This window comes from Camarhynchus parvulus, unplaced genomic scaffold, assembly GCF_901933205.1.
Source record: "Camarhynchus parvulus unplaced genomic scaffold, STF_HiC, whole genome shotgun sequence".
NCBI classification, from domain to species: domain Eukaryota; kingdom Metazoa; phylum Chordata; class Aves; order Passeriformes; family Thraupidae; genus Camarhynchus; species Camarhynchus parvulus.
The window spans coordinates 12,023-26,907 of NW_022148391.1; positions in this window are offsets into that span (position 1 = coordinate 12,023).

A 14,885-nucleotide genomic window follows, 5' to 3' on the forward strand; every position below is an offset into this window, starting at 1 on the left:
CTTCCCAGCCCTCCCTCCCTCCCTTCCCAGCGTGATTCCCGCCCGCGACTCTCTGGAGGCATCAGCCTCCATCACCTCCTACCAAAGCGCTGCTAATCCGGTGCCTCCAGGCTGTTCCTGCTCCTCAAACCCTTCATTATCCCAGCAGATCTCCCCAGAAACCTGCTCCTCCCCGATGCCCCCCAAGCCAGCACCTCCTGGCTCGACCCTCCATGTCATTCCCAACCCCTGGGAAGCTCCCAAAGCAGGGATGAGCAGCTGGCAGTGTCCCCCCAGCAGGAGCAGCTGCTGCAGCTCTGCAGAGAAACAGCATCACTCAAACCTTCACTGAAAATCATTCCCTAATGGAGATGCTCCTCCTGCACTCTGGATGTTTGGAAAAATCTCCCCCTCCAGCTGCCTCAGCTTTCCATGGCTCCTCCAGCACTGGGAAGGGATTTGGGGGGCCCAGGCTGCTGTCCCACCCCTGAGTCTGAATCCCTAAAAAGCACTTCATTCAGAGGGGAGATATCCCAGTCAGAGCCAAGCTGGAAGCCCAAATTCAGGCTCAGGCTGGCACACTGGAGGCTGGAATGCCAAAGGCATTTTGGGCACAAATTGGGAAACCTCTATCAGCACCTGAAGGGATCAGACATGGAATTCTGGAATGATTTGTGTTGCAAAGGGCCCTAAAGATTATCCCATTCCACCCCCTGCCGTGGGCAGGGACTCTTCCCACTATCCCAGGTTGCTCCAAGGCCCATCCAACCTAGCATTGGACGCTTCCAGGGATGAGGCAGCCACAGCTTGTCTGGGAAATCCATTCAGGCGCCTCACCACCAGAATGGGTTCTGGTGGAATCCATGGATTTCCCCTCCTCCGGGAAAAATTTCTTCCCCACATTCCCCAGGTGTGGGCAGCACCAGGTCCCACTGCAGGGAAGGAGGGCAGAGCAAGGCTGGCACATTCCCAGCTCCTTCCCTCGGGCACAGCTCTTCCCATTCCCACCTGCACAGGCTGGTGACCTGTCCCCTCCTTAGGAACCCCCTTTCCAGCCTCCAAGCCGCTTTCCTAGCAGGATCCCTCCCTTTTCCCAGAGGTTCCCACGCCGTGGGCTCGCTCTTGGCACGTAGTAAACACACCCGTGCACACACGGCTGGGTTTGGCTCCACGGAAGAAGCCTGGAAAGGATTTCTCCCACAGGTTGCATCCTGGAATTCGGCACAGCCCTCGCTGCTCACGATTCCAAGCACAAACTCCTCTTTCCAGCTGCTTTGCTAAATTGGTGCCAGATCTAACTCTGGAAGCCAAGCCTCGGAGACTTGCTATCAATCCCGCCAGCACTTCCCCCTCCCAAGCATTATCCAAGCTGTGACTCCTCAGCCCAGAAATTTCTCCCCGGGAAGGAGCCATTGCCATGGAAAAGGACCATTAAATAACAGTTCACTGGGGTTTCTCACCACTGCTCAGCAAAGCTCAGGGCATCTTCCTGCCTGGCAGCTCCAGGTGGCTTTTCCTTTGGGAAAAATGAGAGGATAAAGCAGTGCTCCAGGCTGTCGGGATATTTGCCAGCATCCTCCACGCTCCCCCTTGGACAAACCCATCTTTCCAAAGCTTTTTCGCCTCAGGTTGTGAAAGCCTCGCTGTTCTGCAGGGAATTATAAACAAAAAAAAAAGTGTGGAAATGAACCCTAAAGGCTTCGAGGGGAGGAAAATGCAATCCCCTGAGCTCCCCCGAGTCACAGGGATGTGCTTGCAGCATTGGCAGCCGCTGGAATTCCCGGCTCCATCCCGGCCCTGGCTAATCCAGGTGCAATAACAACGTGTCATTTCCCTCATCTGCTTCACCCCCGCCAAAATTCCTTCATGTTATTCCTCCTCCCCGCCCACCTTTCGAATGCCCTTGGCTCCATCCTCCTTCGGGAGGAGAGCTCCAGCCCAGGAATGAATCAGGATTTTAGCAGGAGCTTTAGGGATGTGGGATGCCTTCACCCCCACAAGCAGGAGCGCTGGCCCTTTGCCAGGGCTCTGTGGCATGAACACCACTTCCCTGGCCGAGACTCCAAAGCACAGGAATTTACCCTGAGGATGAGCTGCTTCCCAATTTCCAGGAGCCCGCTCTCCTGCTGGGATGGGAACGGCTGCGGCAGGACAGGGAAATGTACGGATCAGCTGTGTTGTTCCTGTCAGTGCTCCAGGGAAGCACAGAGCCCTCCCTCAGCAGGCAGCACCTGCAGCCTCCCAGGCTCTCGGGAAGCCTGGAATGCTGCTGTCAGATGTGGGCACAGCATGGAGGATGCGGATGCTCCATGGAGGATCCGATCCCTCCCCGCAGGCCACATCTCTGGACATCAGTCGGATGTGACTGGAGAGCAGCAGCTGGAGCCAAGGCACTTGGATCATTGCATTAGGTCAAACCCCTCCCTGCTCTGCTTCCTCGGGATCCTGCTCTTGCTTTCTGGAGGCAGGTGGACTGAACCATGAGGTTTCCCATTAAGGATTCCTTCCTGGCTCTGCTGCTGGCTCCTTTCCCGCTCCTCGCACCAGGCTGCAGAGCCATTCCCCACTTCTCCCGGACCTCAAAGCCCTGTCTAACCCACTTGGCTTCATCCCAGCTCCCAGCTGCCGGAGGGGGAAGCTCAGCTCTCACCAGGAGACACCGCTGCCCGCGGAGATCCCAAATCCTAAATTGCAGCACAGCTGCTCCACAAAGTCCTGGCAGAGACCTTGGGATCACAGCCCAGCAGGCAGGCAGGAGAGGGACCTCAGAGCAAAGCAGAGGCTGGAGACCAATAACCAGGAGTAATTATCCTAAGGAGATGTTCCCAGCTCCCTTATGTACAAGTCCATGAAATACAGCAGGGAATTGTATCCTAATCCAGAGAAGAGGAAGCTCAGGAGGGACCTTCTCCTTCTCCATGATTCCCTGATGGGGGTCAGGCTCTGCTCCCAGGGAACAAGACTCAAGCTACCTCAGGGCAATTTCTCTTTGGATTTTAGGGAAAATCCCTTTATGGAAGGGTTGAATCAGGCTGTCCAGGGCAGTGGTGGAGTCCCCACTCCTGGAGGGATTTAAAAGCTGAGTGGATGTGGCATTTGAGGACATGGATTAACGGTGGCCGTGGCAGAGCTGGGTGGCTGAACTGGATCTTGGGGGTCTTTTCCAGCCTGAACAACTCCTGAAGGAGAGGGACTGGAAAAGATCAGTCTGGGGGAAAAAAAAATTCAGCAGGCAGGAATGTAAGCAAACAGCCCCTGTCCAAGCATTGTCCAAGAATTCCTGGGAGAGGAGCGTGCTCTGATGTCAGGACTCTGTGCCACGGTGACAGGAGATGGGAACGATCCAGAGAGGCAAAAAGGGAAGCGGGAGAGGGTGTGCCAGGCAGGATCCGCCTCAGACACTTAATGAAGGAGAAAAGGACGGATGGTTGCTAAGGGAAATGGGACAGATGGCTGGCAGCGGGAACTTGCTGACTCTCGGAGACTCCAAACTCTTTTTTTGGGAAGTGGCAGGGCCGAGCAGGCAAGCACACAGCGGCCAAGCCCAGCTGACCGCTTCCCCTTCCCCCCGCCCCGAGTGTCAGGACGGATCACGCCGGAGCGGAAAAGGTCACGGAGACAGCGGGAGCCAAGGCTCATTTGTGCTTCTGCTCATCACCAGCGCTCCCCCCGCCAGCCCTCCGTCCTCCCTGCTCCAGGGGTCACCAGCGCCATCCCACAGGCAAATCCCAGCGGGCTCCAGGACAGTGACCGGGCTCCCAGAGAGGGAAAACCGCAGGATGCTGGCTGTGGAGCTGCTGTCTGTGAAATCTCATGGCTCCTGGACATGCTGTCTCCCAGATCCGTTTACACCTCTCCCTGACATTTAAAACCATCTGAGCCTTTTGGCTTCTGCTGCTGTCATCTCTGTGCCAGGGCTTTTCTGGCTCTAAAAAAAAGGCTGGGAGTTGATTTCCCGGCAAACGCAGCCCTCCCAACAGGTCTCCGAGCGCGGTGGCAGGGCAAGGGGAAAGGGGGAGAGGGCGGGAATCGCTGCTGCCACGGGGACTGGAGACGTGCCAGGAGTCTGTCAGATCCTGACGGCCACAAACAAGGCTCTGGAAGCAGGAGCTGGAAGAAAAGGGGGGAAAGAATCCCTTGGCAGCAAAGGTGCTGGAGCTCCAAAGCTGAGGCACGCAGCACGGTGCGGCTCCAGGCTGGGATTTCAGGGATCCCACGGGAAGATCCGGGGGTTTGGGGAATCTCTGCCCACCTCGGGCTGGCCCCAGGCACTGGGCATAAGACAGAGGGACTTGGGGAGGAAGCACCTGAAAGGTCTCCAGGAGAGCTGGAGAGGAACTCTGGAGAAACTGGAGTGTCAGGACAACAGGAATGGCTTCCCACTGCCAGAGGGCTGGGTTTGATGGGATATTGGGAAAAAATTCTTCCCTGAAAGGGGAATGAGGCCCTGGAATGGATTTCCCAGAGAAGCTGTGGCTGCCCCATCCCTGGAAGTGTCCAAGGCCAGGTTGGCTGGGGTATGGAGCAGCCTGGGGTAGTGGAATATGTCCCCACCCTTCCAACCCAAACTATTATGGGATTGTCTGAAGGGAAATCTCTGGAAGCAACAATTGTGTCTCCCCCATCCCACCTGTTCACAGGCATCTCTTGGATTGAAATCACCCCAAAAAAGCCCACTGCAGTCCAAAAAGGAGCTGCAGATCCCAAAATTCAGATCCCAAGAGCCCACAAGGAACCTTCACTGGGCACTCATTCCCAGCAATCCCACATCCTACACAACCTGCGGAAGTCCTGAGCAGCAAGGACAGGCTCATCCACTCCCCAGGATTGCTCTGCTCCTGCTGCCAAGAGGAGGAGGAGGAATTTGCTCCAGTCACCTCAGCACTGCACAGCTCCAGCCACAGAGCACCTCCACAGCCCTGCAGGAGCAGCCAGTGCCATGGAAAACATGGAAATCCCTGGATACTACAGAATCCGAGGATCACAACACAGTCAGTGATGGAAGGGACCTTAAAGATGACGGAATTCCAGCTCCCTGCCGTGGGCAGGGACACCTTCCACTATCCCACTTTGCTCCAAGCCCTCTTCAGCCTGGCCTAGAGCACTTCCAGGGATGGAGCACCCACAGCTTTTCTGGGAAGCATTACAAGGCAGCTGATGCTCCCCAGAAGGATGGAAGGACACCGGACATGCCACCATCACCCTCTGGACTTCCTTTGGGCCACCAGAGATTCCCAGGAAGGGAAGAAGATGAGGAGAAGTGCCAGTGCCAGCTGGGAGTTGCACTTCCAGCCCATTCCTCTGGCTGTGTGGGCAGCTCCATCTTGGAGCCACATTCCAAGGAGCTGCTCGGAGCAGCAGCTCCCGGATTCCGTGCCAAGCTGCCACAGGCTGCTGTTGAGATAAACCCACACAAACAAACAGATGCCTGGAGAGGCCAGGAAGATATGGAATACAGCAGCATGGATGGGCTGTCCCAAGGCTGGCTGCTGTCCAGCTTGTCCCTCCCGGTGATCCCAGTATTCGGAGATGTCACCAAGCACAGATTGTCCCAGTCCCTCGGAGCATCAGGGAGCTTTTCAGAGGGTCACACCCCCTCCTCTTTGCCAGCAGCTCCAATTCAGTTCCCACAGAGTGGGAATGCCCAGGGATTGGGTGGTAGGGGTTGAAGGGAGCATCCACCTCTGGGTAAGGAGGGTTCTGGCTCTCCAGGAGCCAAGGGAACAAGCCCCATGGACACATCCTTGTCCCATCCCCACTCCCAACTGGTGGAATCTGTGGGAGCAAGGCCAGATGGATTTGTGTCACCCAGGCCACTTCCAAGGAGGGCACAAAGCTGAAGTCCCTCATCCCAGGACACTGACACTGAACATCTCCCAGGAACAAAACTGCCTTAAAATTCAAGGGAAGTATTCCAGGAGAGCCTGATCCCACACACATGGACAAACACTAAACACAAAGCCTAAGAAACCCAAGGATGCTCTCCCAAACTTTGCTTTCCTCTGCATCCACAAGGAATTCCATGCCCTCTGTCCCTCCTGCTGATGCTAATGAGGGTTTCCCTTCCCCTCAGGCAGCGAATCCCCGTTTTTGGGGGAAGAGGGCCAAGGATGTGTGCCGTGGCCACCCCCGGCAGGCACAGAGCCAGGGACACAGAGCCAGGGACACGCCGGCATTCCAGATGTCCGGCTGCCGGCACAGTGACTCCGGCTGCGCCAGGGCTGTCCTGCAAATGAGCCCTGCAAGACACAAAGAGCCTGATTTCCCAAATTAAGCTGCTGGAATTACTCATCCCAAAACCAGCAGCATCAGCTGCTCGCCGTGACACCAATTACGCGCAGCCACTGCCCGGTGCTGCTTCCCACTCATCCCAGCACATCCCTACTACAGCCATTCCTAAGGCGCGCAGCAGTGGAAAGTCAAGCAGGAATTTTTTTAAACCAAAAAAAAAAAGGTGGATTTAGATGGGATATTGGGAAGAAATCCCTCCCTGTGAAGGTGAGGAGGCTCTGGCACAGGGTGCCCAGAGAAGCTGTGGCTGTTCCTGGATACCTGGAAGTGTCCAAGGCCAGCTTGGATGGGGCTTGGAGCAGTCTGGGATAGTGGAAGGTGTCCCTGCCTGTGGCAGGGGGTGGAGAGAGATGATCTTTAAAGTGCCTTCCCACCCAGACCATTCCAGGATTCTTCCAGCAGAAGTGCCACCAGCTTGGGACACGGAATAGGCACGAGGTGACAGGAGAAGCTGGGAGAGCTCCAGCTCTCTCCGCTGCTGGACATGGTGAGGACACAGCTTGGAGCCCCCCAGAGCAGCCATGGATCAGGGGGAGGCTGGGCTGGAGCAGCAGCTCCAGGGAACCGCGTCACCGGCGCAGAGCGGAGCTTTACAGGAGCCTCTCCTTGAAATGCTATTTGCTGGATCACCAGCCCGGCTTTCAGGGACACTGACTCATCCTCAGGAGTGCTCTTGCCGCTGGTTGCGCTCCGGATCAGGCAGCAATTCCTGACACACCTCCCAGCTATGGGGGAGCATCCCTGGATCTGCCAGCTGGATTCCTCTCCTTGCCAGGGGCCAGCTGGGATACCCAGAGTCCGGGAGTCATGGAGTGGTTTGGGTTGGAAGAGGCCTTAAAGCTCATCCAGTGCCACCTTCTGCCATGGCAGGGACACCTTCCACTATCCCAGGCTGCTCCAAGTCTTGTCCAGCCTGGCCTTAGACACTTCCAGGGATGGGCCAGCCACAGCTCCTCTGGGAAATCCATTCCAGGGTCTCACCACCCTCACAGGGAAAAATTCCTTCTCAATATCCAATCTATAGACGTGCTCTGGCTGTGGAACACGTTCCCCCTTGTCCTGTCACTCCAAAGTCCCTCTCCAGCTCTTGGAGACACTTTAGGCACTGGAAGGGGTTCTATGACGTCCCTTGAGCCTTCCCTTCTCCAGGCTGGACACCCCCAGCTCTCCCAGCCTGTGTCCATCCCTCTGGCATCTCCATGGCCTCCTCTGGCCTCTCTCCAGCAGCTCCACATCCTCCTTATAGTGAGGCACCCAGAGCTGAGCACAGCATTCCAGGTGGGATCTCACCAGAGCAGGAGAGAGGGGGAAAATCCCCTCCCTGAACCTGCTGGCTATTCCAGTGAAAAATTTATGTGGGAACAAACTGGAGGAAAAATCCTGGTCCATCCCCAAGGCCACCCCGTGCTCCAGACACAATCTGGGAAGTAACTCACCTTCTCCCAAAGCACTTCCAGCAGCTCCAGAGCCCCAGCCTGCATCCATCCCAGCAGCACAGCAAGGAGCTCACCAGGATTTCCAAAGGGCTGGCAGCCCCCCTTAATTCCCCTTTTATCCCCCCTCAGCTCCAGCTGTGAGGCTGACGGGCAGCACCTGGGATGAGCAGGGAGGGAAAACAGGAAAAGCTTTTACCACGGGCAGAACCCCAACTCCATCTCAGGAATTAAAAGTGTTTTGGGAGCCTCCCACTGTTTCTGGCCTGTCCATCCAAAGCTGACAATGCCATGCCTTCCACCTCCTCGGTTTCCTGGGGATAATGGGCCCATCCATCCTCCCCTCCCACTCAGGGGTGTCCAAACCCCTTTCCCGATTTCCAGGCCCCAGCCCCGCGTGGGTGCAGCTCCAGAGGCTCTAATGAGTGAGCTCATTTACTGTGACCTAAATATTCCCTGCGCTCTGCCTGCCTGCCTCGGCACCTCCCTCACCCGTGGAACAGGAGTGGGATTTCTGCAGGGGAACAGGGTCAGCATCTCCCCATCCCAGGGTTTTTCCAGCCATCCCTCTCTCTGCTCCCTGCATGAGCTCCCTGGTTGGGGCAGCCCCAGATTCTCCTCCTCCCCACACCCCTTTTTCCCTCTGGGAAGCAATTCCAAGGGAAGGAGGGGCTGGCACTGCTGGCAGCCACCCCATCCCATGCCCAGCAGTGCTCCAGGAGTGGGACAATCCCATCAGGGAATTTCCTCCCTGTGGAAACCACGGCCAGCCAGGAACAATGGATGGGGTGACTGCGGTAGAATATTCCAGCACTACCAAGCTCTCTTCCTGCTTTTCCAAGGCTGTTTCCCTTGGGAATTCACAGCTAATTTAGCCAGAGGTCGGGCTCCCTGGGCCTGGGCTGAGGGAGGATGCAAATGGGACAGGCTGCTATAAAAAGCCACCAGCAGCTGCTTTTTTTGGAAGTCAGGTATTGATTTTTCCTTGTGGAGCTCTGACTGGAGGGCACAGCATGGAGTGGGGGTGGGACCCATTCCCGAATAACAGAGCTGGGAGTGATCCCAATGGTGGCACATCCCACTTGGAGCCGGTGCCAGAGGTGATGAGCAAAGCACAACCCCACCACTGGTTACCAAAACGACCCCAATCCTGCACCTGCTCCCTCCTTTCCAGACATCCCTGTGACACTGCCAGGCCCAAGAGGGATTCCTGGATATTCCCACCACTTTAGGGACATCTCCCATGGAGGAGCAGCAAGCTGCTGGGCTGGGGACACGGTGCAATCCATGGAAAGCTGTCTGGAAGTGCAGCTGCAGCTGCCCTGAGGGTCCTGGATGTTCCCATTCCTCCTCTCTCCCTCTCATTTTCAATACCTTTGCCAGCAAAAGGAAAAATAAAGGAATTGCTGCACGCAGCACAAGTGATTTTCCACTCCCGCCTCTCTCCCACACTTGGATCAGCCAGGACCGTGGCCTGAAATCACATTCCATGCATTAACATCGAGCCTTCCCAGAATCCCCCCATGCCGGCGGCGCTCCGGGATTTTCCGGGATGGTTGGTCAGTGGTCCCCGCTGGTGATGTTCCCGTGCCAGGTGAGCCGGGATGCGGCCCCGTCCCATCCCGGGTGGTTGCCGGAACGGGGAGATCCTTTCCATCCCGGAATTCCCGTCGCCCCATGTTTCCCGGGATGCTGGGACGCGCCGTGTCCGGTGCCGTGCCCCGGGGCTCTCCCGTGTATCCCGGGCCTCTCTCGGTAGTTCTCTCCGGGAGCCACGAGGAGGAGCTTTCAGACCGCACCGCCGCATCCCGGGGCTCCCGGCGCGTCCCGCTGCATCCCAGCGCTCCCTCTTCCCAGACATCCCAGTGCTCCTGGAGCATCCCTGGACCCCCAGGGATCCTGATGCTTCCAGACCTCCCAGTCATCCCATCTGTTCTCAGCGTTCCCGGTGTTCCTGGAGCATCCCTGTGCTCCAAAGGGACCCAATTCCAATGCATCCCAATGCTTGCAGTGCATCCAGTGTTCCTTCCATTCCCAGAACTCCCGGTGCTCCTGGAGCATCCCTCTCATGGATCCTCATGCTCCCAGTGCTCCCAGTAAACCCCTCTGTTCCCAGGGTTCTCCTGGTGCATCCCAGTGCTCCTGGTGCATTCCAGTGCTCCCACCATTCCCAGTGCTCCCACCATTCCCAGTGCTCCCACCATTCCCAGTGCTCCTGGTGCATCCTGGTGCTCTTCCCAGGGATCCTGATGTTTCCAGTGCATCCCAGTAGTCCTGTCTCTCCCAGTGCACCCAGCGTTCCTCATGCTCCCATCCCAGCAGTCCCAGTGCTCCTGGTGCCATTGGTTCCCCTTGGTCCTCCACAGCCATTCCCAGGGCTGCATTCCAGGGATTTCATTCCCCAGTTCCATTCTCCCACCTCAGAGCCCACATCTCATCCCTGTGGAAAGCCACTCAGGAAGGGCTGGATTCCGAATGGGATTTTACCACAGTTGTCCAGAAGCTGCTCCAGCTCCTCCTGCCTCGTGCTGCTGCCCTGGGGCTTCCACATGGATGTCTCCTGTGTGCTGGGATAGTGGCCCATCCCATTCTTTCCCACTCCTTCTCATCCTATCTAATTCTTTCCCATCCTTTCCCTTCCCATCCCACCCCATATCCCATCTCATCCCTGGTGAACATGTTGGCATGAGGGAAGTGGGAGCGTCTCCAAGATGGATGCCAGCATTCCCGCTTCTGTCCAGCTCCATCCCTCCCACCCCTGCCTGGGATTTGCACTTCCAGCTCTTCCAGGATGGGTGCCCATCCCATTCCTGCTGGCAGCCGGGCTGTGGGATCCTCCCTGGCAGCGCCGGTGGAGCCGTTCTAAATCCGGCACCTGGGATTGGGGTGGGAGGATTTGCGTCAGCCGGTGACACTCGGCTGAGGAGGGGGATCCCGGCGGGATGAATCACACAGGGAGGAGTTCCCCGGAGCAGGATGGGGCCCACAGGGGCTGAGACACTCAGGATGAGCTTGGAAGGAAGGGGAAGAGGAGCCTTTCCTGTTCCTGGGGGAAAGTCAGCCTGGGATTGTGGGATGTGCCGTCCTCCTGCCTCCTTCCCGCAGCCTTCTGGGATGGGGAGACTTCCTGGAGCCCAGCAGGGCTGAGCTCAGCTTCAGTGCTTCCCTCTGCCCTGGGTGTGTTCCTGCTGGACACGAGGGAGTGGGAGCTCATCCACACTTGGAACCCCAAAACTCCAGCAGTGGATGGGAAAACCCTGTTTGGGCCTCCTTAGATGGGCACAGACATCCCATCCCATCCCATCCCATCCCATCCCATCCCATCCCATCCATCTCTCTCCCACTCCCTTGGGAAGGATTCCCTCCAGCTGTGGGCAGAGGCCACTAACACGGGCAAGACCCAGTGGAGCCCAATTAAGTGCTAGCACTGTCCCAGCTCCTCCCACCCGAGCCTGGAGTGCCTCCATGCCCAGAGAATTCCCTGCAGGAAAGCAGGAGGAGCAAATTCTCCCCCTGGTCTAATCCCTCCCAATGTCCTCCTCCAGCTCTTGTCTCCACTTCCCAATAAAGCCCCTATTGAACATCACAGACACACCCCAGCCACAGGGATGGCTCTGGAGCCTCTGGAACACCAAGGCCTCCCCCTCCTCCCCAGCTCTTGGAGAGGAACCAGGAAGAGCGACAGGCGCTGCCGGAGCGCTGCAAGTCCTCACCCAGGCAATGAAATGGCCCGTTCCCAAAATACCAGCCAGGATCACACATCCAGGGAAGGCAGCAGGTGCTCGACAGCGCTGGCGGGATCCTGCTGCCTTCCAAATCCTTTTTGGGAATTCAGACAGCCTGCTGTGCCACGGAACGTCTCCATATCCATGTGGGAATAGCGGGTAGGGGCAGGAGAGCGGGTTCGTGGTCCCGGCGCTCCCTGCCGTGGCAGGAATTGCTTTCCCGCACTGCGCTGGAGCATCGGGAAGCCCATCTGGCACTGCCCGTGCCAGGAGCTGGGAATTTGTGGAGCGTGCCGGAGGTGGCCGGTGCCGGACATCTGCTCCCGGCCTCAGGGAACGCGGGAGCGGGAGCGGAGCGGCAGCGGTGCGTGACTCCGGAGCCGCGGGCTGCTGGAAGCGTGCAGGGAGCTGATAGTCCCAACATCTGTCAGCAGCTGGCACGGAGCCATCGCTCCCCCTATCCAGCACAGCATTCCTGGGATGGCTGCTGTGTTTGGATAAAGGCTGAGCACTGGGGACTCGGTATGGAGCAGGTCCTTTCCCAAGGAGCCTTTTCCATGTGCCCTTTCCCACTGCAGGACACAAACCCTCCCATCCCACTAAATCAGGTGCCAGAAGCTCTGGTGATGGTGTTGAGGAGGGATCAGATGGGATTGGGATTGCTGTGTAACATCTTTTTGGAGGAGAGGATGGGATGAAGTTTCTGTTGCCCTGTGAGGTTGTGGGAGGCCCTGGCACGGGTTGCCCAGAGAAGCTGTGGCTGCCCCAGGCCTGGAACTGTTCCAGGACAGCTTGGACTGGGCTTGGAGCAAGTGGAAGGTGTCCCTGCCTGTGGCAGGGGGCTGGAATGAGATGAGGTTTAAGACCCTCTCCGCCCCAACCATTCCAGAATTCCATGATCTTCAGCCCTGCTGCTCACACTGAGAAACTGGCCCCTTCCCAAGCAGCCGAAGAGCCCAGAATCCCGGAATGGTTGGGGTTGGAAGCGACCTTAAGACTCATCTCTGTCCCTGATTACATGGGAGCTGTTAGAGGGGTTTGGCACAAGCTGTTCCCAACAATCCCTGGCCATTAAATCCCTTCTCCCAGCCATTAAGTGCCTCCACAGGCAGCTGTTTATCTCCAGGCTGGGATGTCAGGTGGGTTCCCACCTTGGCTCTTCCTGTAGCTGGCGTGGGATCAGCCTCCCTCCTCCCTGCTTCTCCCACCCCCCGATCCTGCCTTTCTGCATCCATCACAGGCAGGTGCTGGAGGCTTTTCCAGCTGGATTTGCTGCAGCACTCGTGGGGCTGGACTTCGCTCCGGCGCCTGCGGCAGGATGGAGATGTTTGGATAACAAGCGGATGTGGCAGCGCTGGCCATGGATCATCACCCCTGTGCCATCGCCTTCTTGCGCTCCTCCACCCCTGGCTTGCCACGAATTCCCGGCATTCCTGGTTTTCCCAGAGTCCTTGGTGCAGCCAGAGTTTTTTGGGATATTCAAGCAGCGCCCACCCCATCTCCCTGCCCAGCCCAGGCTGATGGGGTCCTGTAGGATTTTCTCCCACGTGCCAGGTTAAGGTGCCCCCTGGATGAGGATTGGGCGTGGCTGTATCATGGCATCGCCCTGGGAGCATGGGATCCTGTTTCCAGATGGAATCTTTTCTGGAGCTTTTTTTCATCCAGGCTATTTCTGCCCACCCTGCTGTTGCCTTCAGAGGGAAAATCCAGCCTTCTCCCAAGGCTTTGGAAGGAGAGTTCATCCCAAAATATGTCTGGGGAGGCAACAAGTCTGAGGTGGCTGCGCAAAGATTCCCAGGTATGGGAGAAATCCATGAAACTGCTGGTCAGGGCAATGGGTGCAACAGGAAGGTCTCTCTCCAGCCCTTTCCTGCCTGATTTTCAGGCAAATCCCTCATTTTCTGTCTCCATCTGATTTTTCCTGATCCCACTGACCTCATCCCTGCCCTCACAGCCATGAGAATCAAAATTGCTCATCATCCATCCTTCCATCCATCCATCCATCCATCCATCCATCCATCCATCCATCCATCCATCCATCCATCCATCCATCCATCCGATGCAGGAATGATTTATCCCTAATTGTACAGTGACTCGGCCTTTCCATCCTCCAAAAAAAAAACAACCCAGAGAAGCACTTTGGGAACTCCTGAGGAGCCGGAGAGCTCGGCTAATAGAGGTCACCGCTCATTACGGAGCCGTGCTCCGCAAATTATCCAGCATCAGGATGGGGAGAGTGGTGGTTTCGGATGCGCTGAGAGCTCCTGGCTCCATGTTGGCAGCAGCAGAGCACTTCGGAATGGGCAGGGAAAGGGCAGTGCCTGCGGTGCTCCTTCCCTGGCCAGAGTGTCCAAGGGCAGCTTCTTCCAGCTCTGCCTTTCCCAGGCATCGACCGCCGGCGCTCATGAAAAAAAGATGATCCAAGGCCGGCGCTGAAGGGCTGGGAAAGCAGCGGGTGGGAGGATGGGGTTCAACAGGATTTCAAAGGCGGGGAACCACTCCCAGGCTGTGTCCCAGCATGGCTCTTCCCCTGGCAGCACCTGGAATGCAGAGCGGGATCACCCAGACATCCTGCGTCACCATTCCCTGCCTCCCCTGGGACAGCATCCCGCCTGCTGGGAGCACCAATCACTCCCAAACCCCTCCTCGGCTCGTTCCGGCCTTCCTAGTCAGGAGCCAAAGACCCAGCGGGGACTCTGGGAGTCAGGCCCTGCTGAGTCAGGGCAGCGGGGCTGGAGCAACTCCATCGATCGAAACCTGATCCCAAATTGGCTGTGCAGAAGGACCCCGGCACGACCGGGCTGTGAGCTGCCAGGAAGGACAAACCGTCCCGTCTCCGCAGGATTTTGGGAGGCAGGATCCATGCATCCCTAGCCCAAAGCCTTCTGCAGAGTCTCCTGGTTCCACGCGGGGCTCTCCTGCATCCCGCGGCTGCCGCGGGCTCGGAGCCAGCAGGAAGAATCCTGTGGCGCAGCCTCGGATCCCGTCTCACCTGCCCAGCAGCTGCTCCCAGGGGCAAAGTCCACAGCGCGACCTTCAGCCTCCACCTGCCGCCTTTCCCGCCTCCCCTCGGAGCTTTCTGGGCACCCTGGTGATGCCAGAGGGCCCAGAGCTTCCCTCCCTGTTCCAGCAGCCAGGTCGTCCCCGTGGAGCCAGGGGTGCCGAACACTGGGAAGGCAGCAGCCTCCAGGATGGCAGAGAGCTCAGCCAGAAGGGTTTATAGCCAAAATTATCCCAAAAAGATAAGGAGCATTGGGAAGCTGAGGTTTATATATACCTCAGACTGGACCGTGTGGCACTATGGAGTGTGGATGAGGTGGCAGGAGGACAGGGAATGTGTGACATGCTCCATGGTCAGCCATCCTGGCTTGTATCTCTCCATCCCCAGCATTACACATGAATTATAATCCATGGTCCTGGTTCCAATTCTTTTGTTCTTTTAGTACTTTTCTGCCTG